The sequence below is a fragment of the Nomascus leucogenys genome, chromosome 6 (genome assembly GCF_006542625.1).
Source record: "Nomascus leucogenys isolate Asia chromosome 6, Asia_NLE_v1, whole genome shotgun sequence".
In the NCBI taxonomy this organism is placed as follows: domain Eukaryota; kingdom Metazoa; phylum Chordata; class Mammalia; order Primates; family Hylobatidae; genus Nomascus; species Nomascus leucogenys.
This window is the reverse complement of record NC_044386.1, coordinates 101,916,368-101,930,485: the sequence shown is the minus strand read 5'-3', so window position 1 is coordinate 101,930,485 and position 14,118 is coordinate 101,916,368. Positions and strand designations below refer to the sequence as shown.

The 14,118-nt window shown below is 36.2% G+C and overlaps 1 protein-coding gene and 1 pseudogene across 1 annotated transcript in view; both read left to right on the top strand.

Annotated features, from left to right (window-relative positions):
• LOC115835577 overlaps positions 1-13,102 on the top strand; it is a 68,771-nt pseudogene extending 55,669 nt beyond the window's left edge.
• LOC100580626 (elongation factor-like GTPase 1) overlaps positions 1-14,118 on the top strand; it is a 393,155-nt gene that overhangs the window by 56,331 nt on the left and 322,706 nt on the right. The window lies entirely within an intron of this gene.

Sequence of the window (14,118 nt, the reverse complement as noted above, 5' to 3'; positions counted from 1 at the left end):
TCTTAGGAGGAAAGCATTAAGCCTTTCACCATTAGAAATAATGTTAGGGCTGCAGGCTGTTTTTAGATGTCGTTTATCAAGTTGATGAAGTCCGCTAATATTCTTATTTTTTTGAAAGTCGTTATGAATGTGTCAAGTTTTGTCACATACCTTTTCTGTATTAATATATTTGTATGATATTTCTTCTTTAGCTTGTTAATATGGAATATTACATTGATTGATGTTTTTGAATATTGAGCCAGTCTTGCATTTCTTTATAGATTTTATATACAATTGATTTTTAACTTTAACTCTATTCTTGAGTAAATTCAAATGTATACCACAAAAGGATCCCACTGTATTCCTTAGATCAGTTTATTTCCTGTTAGTTTTTTCTTTATCTTAAAGTTATTTATACGTAGATGAACAAATATATCAACTTTTATACCAATAGTAGCAAAAGTTAGTCTAGCTTTATTGAGGATGTACATATGCTAAATATTGAGTTAGTCACTTTATTTAAATTATTTCACCAAAAACTCTGACAACACTCCTTTGAAATAGATATTAGTATTTATTATCTAAGTCTCAAGAACATTAAGTAAGTTTTGTTCAACATCACTCAGCTGCTAAGAGGCAGAGCTGATATTAAGATTAAAGTCTGCCTGAGTCTGAAGCCTGTGTTTTCTTGACATGGTTCTTTGGTGTCTTCCCTATGGGGTAGATGGATCCTTATTTCTTCTTATTGCCTCTCCCGAATTTGTACATGCTGAGGCCATGTTAACAGTGACATTGGATTTCAGAATGGAGTAGATAATTGATCACATTTTTCAACTACAACAATTTCTGACTGGTGGAATCAAAAAATCCAAATGTAGTTAAAAGATTATTACTTTGAGATAAATGTCTGTGGTTTGGATAAATAGTGGGACCATAACTGTAGTTAACTTTAGTTGTGGGCTAGATATTGCATGTAATTTGCAGGGATCATAGAACTAGAAATGATGCACTAGGAGGAAACAGAGTCTCTTCATGAAATATGTATCAGTATGACTTAGAATTGGAAAGAAAGAAAGGATCAGGAGCTGACTACAATGCAAGGCTTGGGAGTAGCCTAACAAATCTCTGGCTTCGTTTTTTAAAATGTATTTTCCTTTTTACAGGAACTTGTTCTCCAATTTCCCTTTGACCAGATTTTGTCTTGGGCAGTGTAATATAATATCATAATTTTCTGTTTGTAATAACTTATAGATACCTTAATCCATTTGATACTCGAAAGTCAACTAGACTTAATAATTGAGTATAATATAGTATGATAAAAGAAATTGGAACCTGCGGAGAATTTGCACTTTTCTATATGGTTGATGGTTGTCATTACACCGTTTCTAGGCCTCAGTTTACTTATCTGAAAAAACAAGAATATTTAGGCTTAAGATTGATTTCAAGACTTTCTTCAGTTTCCATTCACAGTGATTCATTCAGTCGTATAATAGGGTCATTCTTGTTGATTCCTGATTTGTGAGCATTCTGCTAGTAAGCCACAAGGTGGGAGCTTGTCCCTTTCTTCACAGTGATTTTCGATAGGTGATTTAATGTTTTATGCTAATTTTAGTCAAATCCCACAAATTGGGGGAGGTTTATTGTGGAAGGAAAAGGAATGGGGAGGAAGTTGAATGGATAGAATAAGGGTTAATTTATGTAGATCTTACTTTTGACATTTTTTAGATACTATCAGCCAATAAATGAATGTTCCCCTGTATTAGACAAGGTCAGATTAAGGAGAGTTGGCTAGTGTCTGTTCTCAACAAGTTGATAGGTGAATTTATGGAAGTAGTGGTGGGAAATGAAAGCCACCAGAGACATTTTTTCCTTCTCATTTTCCTCTAAAATGCCAGTTAATAGGCCAGTTGACAGCTGCATGTGTCACAAAAGGTGGAAATGAGCACATTCCGGAATTTGCAAGATGGTTCTATAAACTCTGCAGTGGGAAGGATTAAGAAGTGTGACTAGAGGCTGAACCTAGATCTTCTGCCTCAATCTATCCTGTTAATTGATGTTAATCTGGAAGAGTCTGCTCTGAAAAGCAGAAGCACATTAACTTGAATGGGTAGCATCAAGAATCCAAGTTCTTGTTTTAGATACATAGAACTGAGTCCTCAACCTTATAGAATAGGGATAGGAGAGCAAAGACAACAAAAAGCCCTTTGTATTAAACATACTTGTCTTTGTATAACTGTGTCTTAGAATTCTGTAGTTAACATTAATCCACTGGGTAGCTTAGAGGGCAAAAGGGTGTGTGGCTCAGTAATTTCATACTTGACTGAGTTGTCATTCAGCAAGATACGCAACGAATAGATCAGTAGTCTTGGAATATAAATCTTTCTGCAGGTCTCTTAGAATCTTGTTTGCAATTACTCTGTAGAGGAAATGAATTAAAATAGAATTCAAGAATGGAGAAGTGCTACAAATTGTCAGTGGTTTAAAAATGTAACTAATTAGTGACAAAAATAAATAAAAGCACTAGCAGTAATGTGAAATGGCTTGATGTTAAGCAAATTTTGTGGTAACTATGGGATAAAAAAGAATGAAAAGGACAAGAAACAAGATTTTGAAAGATTTATGTACCCGTATGTGTACCACATGTGTGAATATTTTATATGGTGGACTAGAAGAGCCTAGCTTAAGCAAATGGGCAAGTGTCTTACTATAATTTATGATTTTGATAGAGGTTTGGGAGTATTTATTTATAAAAATATTTTAAGTTTACCACTTTCAGAATTAAGAGCAGGATATTTATCTGACATGTCATTGTAAAAGATAAAAGAATGTATAGCACAGTCTGGGTAACACAAATCAATATTTTTTTTAAATCCTGGAAGATAGAAACCACACTAGAAATCTAACTGATCAAAACAGTTGTGCCAATAAATGATTCTACCAATAAATTTATGAAATCCCCTACTAAGGAGATATTTTTTAGAAAGGAAATTTTATTAAAAAAATAAATCCATAAGTTTGATACATAAAAGAGATAAACATAAGGCATAATGGACAGAAGCTACATACAAAGCTTTGGCTCAGATATGCCAACCAAATATGAATGAAAAGAGAGGTTTGGCAATATTAACAATAAAATAACATTTATTGTAAATGAATTATGGCATAAGGATAATTTTCGTACAGATAATTGACACATTTACTAGTGAAGAGATTAACTATCAATTATCATAACAACAAAGTGCATGAGACAAAAATAGAACTACAAGTAGAACTCTGCAGGCACATGGTTTGGGGGAGATTTTCACAGGTTAAGTAGACAGGAACATGAACCATATGAATAGAATAATCAAAGTCAGAATTTAAGTGTCAGTGGTGAAGGATATACAAAAATTGGTCCTTTATCAGGTGAACAAATAATTCAAATTTAAAAGAAAGAAAATGCCACAGGTTTCATGTGTTCATCACTCAGTCATTATCTCCGGTTTTAACCATCTAAGAATAGACCCAAGTCACCAGTGTGGAGACCAAAGCTTCATCTGTATTATTGAGGCCCCAGGGAGCATCACTACTAAAGAACAAGGCTCCCTTCTAAAGTTAGGTTGGAGAATGCCTGGGAAGTCAGTCCACAGTGGTTGCCTCCTATTGTTCCTTCCATGTGTAAACCTTGGACCTGCCTGCAGGTCCTGAATTGGATTTGCAAATCTGCATGGCAGGTTACAGCCTGCCTAGCAAAACTGGGTGTTGATAAATGAAAAGTTTATGATAAGGGTATCCTGACTTAACATCTGGTAGTAAGGCTCTGTGTGCCGTTCTGGGTGTGCTGAAACACAGGAAGCCAGGAGGAGGCCTGACTCTTTTTAGGGATCCACAGAGTAGGCAGCAAGGCAGAGCCTGCTTTCTTTTTGAGGCATAGGAACTCTACCAGTGGATTTCAGCCTTTCACCTTGTCTTCATTTCTGGAGGAGTGATTAAAGAGTCACCTGCGAACAAAGATAGTTTTATTTCTTCTTTTCTAATCAGTATACTTTTTATTTCCTTTTCTTCTGTGATTGCATTAGGTTGAGCTTTCAGTATGGTGTGGAAAAAAACTGGGGATATCCTTTTTTTTTTTTTTTTTTTTTCCCCTGAGCAGGCATCTTTCAAGATGCTGGTACTTTGAAAATTCTCATCTCAGATCTTAGATTAAATTATATTGTTCTCTAAAGAGAAGGTATTTCTTAGGTCCTTTATCCAGGCAATGCAGATGCTGTATATAGGACCCTTAGTTGTTGACTGAGTGTCCTCCTGTGACTGGAGACCATGGTGGTAACTGGTTTCTCTGTGGGCTGATGCGAGTTAAGTCAGTGTGTGTATGTTTACCATTAATCTAGGATAATAAAAATCTTGTTTTGGCAGGTTGTGGCTCAAGAGTTTCTTTCATTTGTGAGCAACTGTCACGTATAGCAGCGAGTAGCTGAAATAAAATTTTATTGTTGGCATAGTTGTGACAGGCAGCTGTAGCTTGCATTTTCTTGTCCCTAATTTTATCTTGTGTTACACGTGCAAAATTAAGAAAGAAAGCTATAGCATGTATTACAATTCATATTAGTGTAGACCTGAACATGGGCTTTGGAGCCAGACCGCTTGGATTTAAATCCCCACCTCACTTCTTCCCTGTGTGATATCTCTGTGCTTCATTACCCTTTTCTGTAAAATGGGGAAATTTTGTAGGATAGTGGATTAAGTTTAGTAATACACTTGCAAAGAAGTTTGAACAGTACCTGTCACAGAAATGTTCAAATATTAGCTATGCTAATCGTTGTTATTAATAACATGAACATTTGGTCTTCTTTCAGAATTGAGCACTTCGCCAGAATCTACAGTCAAAAAATTGGCATCAAAAAGGAAGTTCTTATGAAAACCTTGTGGGGAGATTACTATATAAATATGAAGGCTAAAAAGATCATGAAGGGTGATCAGGTAATGTGGTATATGCCCCTTTTGATTGTTGGTCATGTTCTTGCCGTATGAAAACCTATACTGTAATATCTTTAATAAATGTAATTCAGCTTTAATTTATGCAGGTGAGTTCATGAGGGGTTTTTTACTGTATATAATTGGGAAAGGCTTACAAGTCTCGTATACAGGTATTGTTCATACAGAATTCTTAGTTCTTTTAACATAGTGAACAAAGAACTGCTTTTTCTTTTCTTTCTTTTCTTTTTTTTTTCAGAAGACCTAAAATCTTGGGCACTTGAAGACACACCTTTTGTGCCATGCGTTTGTTTCTCTCTGTCACCATAAAGAGATGTCTCTTCTAGACATCCCTGTATGGTTCACACTGTCCTTCTAGTCTCAGCTGAGGCCTTATCTCACTGCATCCTGGTCATCGTGCAGTGTAGACTGGGAGAGGTGGGTGCTCCCTGAAACCCCTTCTATAGATAGAGGTGGTGTAGGAATGCTGTCATATACCCTCAAAGGATACTTTTCTTGGAGCTTTATTTTTTAACGTAAAAACCAGGATTTCATAAATGTATTCTCATTGAAAATCATATACATTGCTTTTGAGAAAGTACTCACAAGTATAAAGCCACAGCAAACAAAAAAATCGAAGTCAGCACTGTTAGTAGATGTTGGTAATTTATTTCATTCTTTTTACATAGATATATACATCCCTCAGTTGAGATTATGCTGTTTATACAATGTAGCTGCCTTTTTGCTTCTGTCATATCCTGAAAATCTTCCCTTGTCATTCATTAAAACCTTTTTTATAAACAATATATTTTAAAGGGAGTGGATATAGCTAAGTGGGAAAGAGCATGCCTTGAGAGTTGACTCTGTGTTTGAATTTTGGCCCCACCACTTACTGGCTGTATGACTTTTATCTCAGCTATTTCATCTGTAAAATTGAGATAATAGCACTTATCTGATAGGATAGTTATGATGATTATATGAAATAATTCAGTAAGCACCCTGTTATTTTATTTTGTGAGAGCACTATCATTTATGTAATCATTCTCAAGACTGGAAATAGTTTTTTTCAAATGCTTTGATATTGTAAGTAGAGTTATGATAGACATCTTTGTGCATAAGTTTTATGTCTTCATGATGCTTTTTCTTAAAACCGAGCATTCTAAGCCAATGACTTTTAACTTCTTAATACTGTTGGCAGTAATTCTTCAGAAAGGAGATATCAATTTATTAATATATCCCACCTCATGTATATGGGAGAGTATACCCCTCAAGGTGCTCTTGCTGTTAACATTTTGCATAGTTTGGTAAGAGAAATGATGGAGTTTTTTGGGTTTTCAAAATTTTCCTATCCTTGCGAACTTTTAGAAATATATTTAAGAATGCTTTATGTTTCTTCTAATGTAATTTTAGACTGAAGTCCATGGAAAGAGCCTGCATGTGCAGAGTGAAGTTTTAGCTCTTGGCTTGTGTGCTGTGTGTGTATTTGTTTGATGGCAATCATGGTAATATGACCCACGAATGGTCATATCACTTGTAAAGTCTATGGTTCCCAGAGGAAAGAACAGTGGGTTATTATTGATTGTGGATTATTGGCTGTTTAGTGCATTCTTATAACTACTTTCATCTACTTTATTTTTGAATATTTTCAAGTAGAAATGAAACCTATTGATAATAAAAGCATGTCAAGAAAGAATATACAAGTGCCTATTAAATGTTCAGGAACTTAAGCCCGTATATTCTTTTGTACAGGCCAAAGGAAAGAAACTTTTATTTGTACAGTTGATCCTGGAAAATATATGGAGTTTGTATGATGCTATCTTGAAAAAGTAAGACTCTTATAACATTGTTTACCTTTAGGCATCTTTAGGCAGTATAATTTGTCTGACTTTCCAGTATGATGAGTCATATTTCAGAAAGCTGAGATGTTCTGAGAAAGTGAACAGAGCTTCTACAGATGAGTTGATTACAGGGCTTGGAAGCAATTTAAAGAAGTCTATGTAACCCAGCTAAAGGGTGATGTTGGAGGGACAGGATAGCAATATTTTATAGAGTGCTGAGGTGAAGAGATAAAAGGATAGAAAGAAACATTGGACCTTTGTTTATGCAAACCCAAGTTTAAAACATAGTTATTAAAGTAGAAAAGGTGCTTGATAGCTAGGATCATTAATGGGGAACTTGGGAAATAACTTGTCTGATACAAGTTTGCTTTAGTGCATTTATTTTCTAAGTTATTCCTGAGGCAAATAATGACTTGTTAGCACTTATTTGTAAGGCTGCTTTACCACTTGATATAGCTTGCTTGAGGAGATTGTGGAGAAGTACTTCCTGGGAAATCTTAAAGAAGGATTCACTTGAAAGTGTAAGAGTAGAGGTTGAGGAGGCCCCTTCTGTGGCGGCAGGATTCCCTTCAATCATTTTTAGCTTTTTTTGAAAAAGTAACACATTAGGATAAAAATATGCCGAATAATGTTGGGTTCCTTTTTCCCACTGCCTGTTTATATGTGCATATGACTTTTTCCCCTCCAATCTTGTGTTTACTATAGGGACAAAGAAAAATTGATAAAATAGTGACTTCTTTAGGATTAAAAATTGGGGCCCAGGAGGCATGACATTCAGACCCTAAAGTTCAGATCAACGCCATTTGCAGTCAGTGGCTACCCATATCCCATGCTGTTCTTGGTATCCTTTATTCTAATGGTTTTTAATGAAATAGTTTCGATAAAGCAAGAAAAAACAATGCGTTATGGCAACCAAGAAATTCTCTGGAAATAACATTCAATCCAAAATAAGTCTTCCCTGCTTATTTAGTGTTCTACCATGAAACTGTATTAAATACTTTAATAATTAATACACTAATACTAATTGTTTTAATATTACTAATGAACTTCTTTAGAAAGACAATTCTTTTGTGTTTGTTTAGTAATCTGTAAAAATAGAAATGTCTACACTAAGATTTAAATATAAGTAGATGATTTAGATGTTTATGTTAGATAATTGTTTCATTTCAAGGTCACCTGTAGCCAACCTGCTAAGCTCTGTTCTCATTTGTTCCATGGGCCTCAGTGTTAAAATACCTGTTATGAGGATCCTTTCTGAACTTTAAGGAGTTTGTGAACTCCCTGAAATTGTATGCATGTTTTGAGATGTGATGCATAAAGCAGTGTCGCCATATAACACATGCATTTTCTGTATGGACAGACTTGTTATCTCCATATTTAGAGCATACAGTGAATCTTCGCCTTGGTGGGAGGCACTGGCTCAAGGTTTTGAGTACTTAACAACAAACTTCAGCTATGGTGTGTCAGAAACTTCCTAGTCCCCTTGATATTACAGCCGAGAGAGTGGAGAGACTGATGTGCACAGGATCACAAACTTTTGACTCCCTTCCACCAGAAACTCAAGCACTGAAAGCAGGTGAGGAAAGATGGACCTGTTGGAATATACCATGTCATTGACTGTCCTCCATCCAGACTGCTCTAGACCAGTTTGCTGAATGCTAGTTTGCCAAATGTCCACTTCCACAAATGAACAGTTTCACAAATGACCATTTCATCAGTTTTGCATCCCACCCTCACCCCAAAGATTTTCTTGTTACAGCCATTTTGCTCAGCCAGTAGGGTGAGACCAGCGACTTCCTGTACACATGCTCCTCATGAGAAATGAAGCTCCCATTCTGGGCTGTGTAGGTTCCATGAAATTTGTCTCTATGTATTTTCTTATCTCTAATTCTTTTCCTCCAGTTCTATTGCTTTTGTAACCCTGCCCCCAAACCACTACACTGTTGTTCTTGGCATCACTATTGACTTTTGGTTCATTAAATCTAATGGCCAGTTTTCAGTCTTCATAGGACTAGATCTGTCACTAGCAATTGACACAGTTGATCACTCCTCCTCCTTGAAACACTTTCTTCCCTTGACTTCTAGGCTTCCATTGCTTCCACTCCCGTGCTTCTGCTTTTCTTCATGTCTCCCTGGCTGCTTATCCTTAATAATCTCTTTTTGTGATTCCTCCTCATCTCCCTGGCTTTTTAACTTGGGGTGCCCCGAGCAAGGTTCAAGTCTTTGATCCTCATCTATTTTACCTGCAGTCCCTCTTTTGATAGTCTCATCCAATCTCAAGACTTCAAATGACAGCTACATACTCATAATTCCCACAATTATGTGTCTTCAGAGCATGTCTGTTTTCTGGACTCTGGACTGATATCTAGAACTCCCTCTACACTGTGTTGTCTAAGAAGCATCTCAACTGAACATATCCCAAACTGGGCTTTTTATCTTATCCCCAAGCCTGCTCACCTAGTCACTTCCATCTCAGTTAGGGGGACCTCAATCTTTTCATTTACTCAGTCCAAAACCTTGGAGTCATCTATGGCCCTTATATTTATCTCACACTCCAACATCCAGTTCATCACCAAATCCTGTTTATTCTTCCTCTTAAATCAGAATTCAGCTATTTCCCAATGTTTTCACTTCTGCCTCCCTGGGCCAAGAAACCACCATCTCTCACCTGGTTATTTTAATTGTTTAACAGCTAGTATCCCGGCCAGGCTAGGCACAGTGGCCCATGCCTATAATGCCAGCACTTTAGGAGGCTGAGGCCAGTGGATCATGAGGTCAAGAGCTCGAGACCATCCTGGCCAACATGGTGATACCCCGACTCTACTAAAAATACAAAAATTAGCTTGGTGTGGTGGTACGTACTTGTAGTCCCAGCTACTCAGGAGGCTGAGGCAGGAGAATCACTTGAACCTGGGAGGTGGAGGTTGCAGTGAGCCGAGATCACGCCATTGCACTCCAGCCTGGGTGACAGAGTGAGACTCTGTCTCAAAAACAAACAAATGAACAAACAGCAACAACAACAACAACAAACAACTAGTATCCCTGCTTCTTGATTCCAGTTAGTGTTTTCTCAATATTGCAGACAAAATAGAGTGATCTTCTTAAATATAAGTCAGGGCATGTCATTCTGTTCCTCATTCAAAGCTTCCACTGGCAAGACTTCTGATACATGTTTGATTCTTACTTCCTGTAGTTTTTCTTTTTTCTTCTTTAAATTTTACTGTTGAATTCTTTGTATACAAATTATTTTAATGTGAGGTGATGGAGTTGCTTTAAAAAATTTCATTAATCAATGTTTTTTTACCTCCAATATAGGTTAAGGAAAATGTTCATATGTTAATATGAATTGTGTTAAAATTTATGTATTTAGGGATAATTGGCATTTTAGTAGTATTGAATCTTAATTTATTTCTAAGAATTTGTTAATATCATAATACAGTATTTTTGTCTATTTATTTTCTAACTTGTTACTGTGGGGGATTGGAAAAGCTATTGATTTTTATATATCTTGTTAACAAGCTACCTTGTTGATTGTTGGCCTTTGGTAACATTCCTCAATTCTGTCTTTCTGTACTTGACAGTGAAAAATGTATTAGTGCTTACAGTAGGTGGTTAACCTCATTGCATAGCTTTAGCTTTCGTATGAGATCCCTCACCCCATCAAATTTGCTTACTTTTCTTTCCTTATTTCTGCCAACTCTGTTTGTTCTTGCTCTGCTATTCTTTCCTAGGAATCTTACCCTTTTCTAATTAAAGTTTTTTATCATAGTTGGAAAAAGTTATGGACTTCTGGTGTATTTCGATGATGCCACGTTCTAAACATTTGAATTGTTTTCCAGAAAAATCTGTTTTTTTAATAATGGGAAAAATAGTGACATTTTTACTTCCTATTTGTTTAGCTTTTATGAAATGTGGAAGTGAGGACACTGCTCCAGTTATTATATTTGTTTCCAAAATGTTTGCAGTTGATGCTAAGGTCTTGCCTCAGAACAAGCCAAGGTAAGGGAAAGGGGAAAGTTGGGCTGGGCTAGGAATATGGTATATATTTGGTGGGTTATAGTTGGGCTATGGGTAGGGGGGGACACGGATAATACTTTTTCTTCTCAACCCAGAATTCATATCAAGCCAACCGGCAGGTTAACATACAATTTGTACAGTAGTGTATCGTTTTGTGATACCTCTGTAGGAGAAAGCTGTTGAAATCAGCTCTGGGATATTGAATTGAAGTGATGTAAGTTTGAAGAGTGATGTTAGTAGTAGTAGCAACAGTTAACTTTTATTGAACATGTCAGACGAGTTCTAATCTAAGCCTGCCTTGTCTCGTCTAATTCTGTCTACCTCAGTAATTATGAATGTATGAGGATCTCTGCTTCCCTGTGTGTATTATATGTGCACGGGTGTGGTGGGTGTGGGAGAGGGATATTTCTCAAGTTTCAGAGTCTTGGGGACTCTGTCTCTTCTACATTTCCTGTTTTTTATGTGTGTTCCCTCCTTCTGTCTCTGCTGCTTTCCCCACTAGTTTAGATTCTGATCATCTCTTATGGATATTGTTGCAGCAACCTCCTAGCAGATTCTCCTGCCCCATCTTTAGTTCCACTGATCCACTTGCCATTCTTTCTTTAGAGTGATCTTTATAAGACTCAGCTATGAAGATATGTCTCTTGCTCAAAAACCCTTAACGATTCTCACTGCCTTGAGCAGTTTTGATTCAAGTGTAAAGTGTTGGCGATGATTTCAGTGGTACTTAGGGAAATAAGTTTTAATTAGTTGTCCTATTTATTTTAATGTGTATTTGTGTGTGTTGCCTGTGTATGCCAAGTGATAAAGCTTTTACAGTGGTGAGATTTTAAAATTTTATTGAGTTAAAAATATTTGTGCATTTAAGTATTAAATAAATAATATGCAGATATAACAGAAATCATGAAATAATATGTGAGTGACTGAAGGTCAGATCATCAGCCTGTGAAATAAACTTGACTTGTCTTAGTGGCATTTCTGACCCACCGGGACCTGACCCCAAACCATGTTTTGACTAGATTTTTGCTTCTCTAATATACTAGTGTCTGAACAAATGTCATATCTTTACTTGTGCTGTTCCTCCATCTGAGAAGGCTTCTTTTCCTCTGATAAAATTCTGTTTGTCCTTCAGGAGAAAGGTTATGTGTTGTTTTTTAGTACTTCCCTAGTGATTTGGACATAGGTGTATTCAATAATTTTTGCCCTGGGGATAACTAAAGTAATAGATGTATGAGTAAATGAAGAATGAATGAGTGAATATCCGAATGGGAGAATGAACAAGTCAGTGGATGGTTGAATGAGTGGCTAAATGAGCAAGTAAATGAGTGAATAATGGAAGGAATGAATGTCTAATTATGTATCTAGGCTAGTCCCAGATAATATTTCAGTGCAACATGTAGTAACAATTTCTTGTAGTAACAAATTTAGGATATTGGATGTTCTTTGGCCATTGTGAGTATCTATGAGATTCTGGTAGAATCATAGGTAATATCAGAGAATTGGAAAACTTGCTGTTAAGATTTGAAATACATGTATTTATATCATTTAAAATTCCTACCTCTACCCATCCTTCATTTGTTGCTGATGAATAATAGTATTATTATGCCTCTACTATTAATTACATTTTCTGTGAATGTTTTTCTTAATAATTCATCATATGCTTTTCTGATTTTAGTGTATTTCTGATAGTGCAATCCATTCGATTCCATGAAGTTTTTTCACTGATTTTATTTTTGTCATTGGTTTTTAACCAGTGTATCAGGTTCAACAATTGTTATGTAATAATATAGTGTTTTCAGGTATACCTGGGTAAGGTCATCATCATTAGTTTGTTCTTTTCTATCTTCTAGCTGACTTTTTTTCATTTAAGTTTTATTTGTAAAATGTGGGGAAGTGTATCACTGAAAGTTGGTTTGATAGCATTTTCATCTCCATTGTATTAGATATACAAGCCAGGAATAGCAGAGTTTTATTTTCCTTTAGTATAGAGTACAATGTATTAGTGATATGTGCCAGGGAGAAAAGTAAGGCAGGAAACGGGATTCGGCACCCACAAACCCTAAAAAATTTTTCCCTAACTTAGTGAAGACACTGACCTTTACTCACTGCTCGACAGTGCCGCTGTGGTTGTAAATGACATGTGGGACTGTTACAGGACTTTCTCCTTTGTTCTTGTGTTCTTGCCTCTTTTCTTTGCTTCTTCAAATTCACCTTCCAACCTGACATTTAATCTTCGGTCAACATTCTCACCTCTGGTCTCCTTCATCTCAGTATTAGTGACTATTGTCCCTTCAGGCAGTAACATCCATGGTTAGTTTAACTATAGCCTAAATAACTTAACACTCACAGCTGTTTCCTCACTAGTAGGGCCCGTTTTCTTGTAACTAAATTTCTTTGTTCTCAACAAATACTGGATACACAGTGGGTACTTTTTACACATCCTTGCTGATTACTATCTACTTTATTCCCCTCTACCATCATCCCCAGTGCCCACAGCAGTGCGTGGCACACAGTAGTCGTTAACTGGATGGATGGATAGATACATAGATAGACAGCAAGCATCTATACAGTTGATGCTTACTTAATGACTATACATGCTGATTATTCCAGATCCCTTCATGAACTTAGGCAGATGAGGATTGAATCTGCAAGTTGAACAAATACACTTCTTTTTTCACTAAAACTAAAGTGAAATCACATTTATGTAAGATTATGATGTTATCTTTAATTCCTCCTGGAGGAAAGACATAACCTGGTGATAATGAGCATAGACTTTAGAGCCATACAGATCTGGATTTAAATTATGACTCCTCCATTTAATATCTGTGTGACGTTGGGTCTAGTTACTTAAGTTTTCAAAGTCTCCCTTTTCTTATTTGTAAAATAGGAATATGATATCTACTTCATTTAATTGTTGTGATAAATTATGTGCTATAATATATGTAAAGTGATTAACACAGTCTCTGGATCATCGTGATAAACCTGTTGGAAGAGACCATTTCTCTTTAGATACTAGCAGGTACCTCTGATATTTTTTCCTTCCTACTCTAATAATAAAAATGTGTTCTGCACTTATCTTTTAATTCACACTTTTCAGATATTCGTATGAGTTTTTAGCAAAAGTCTAGAAACAGGGAAAGTTGTCAAAGGATTGGTTGAAGGAACAGCTAGAGTGCTCAGCCTGGGGAAAAGAAGGGAGGCGGGGAAGGCATGAATGCAGGTGATTCAAAGGAAAGGGGAGGGAAGTAGGTTTGTTAGATGACGCTCCAGAGGAGAGAATTGTGGCCATGGCTAGAAATTGTGAGGAAGCAGAGTTCATTCTGTATTTGAA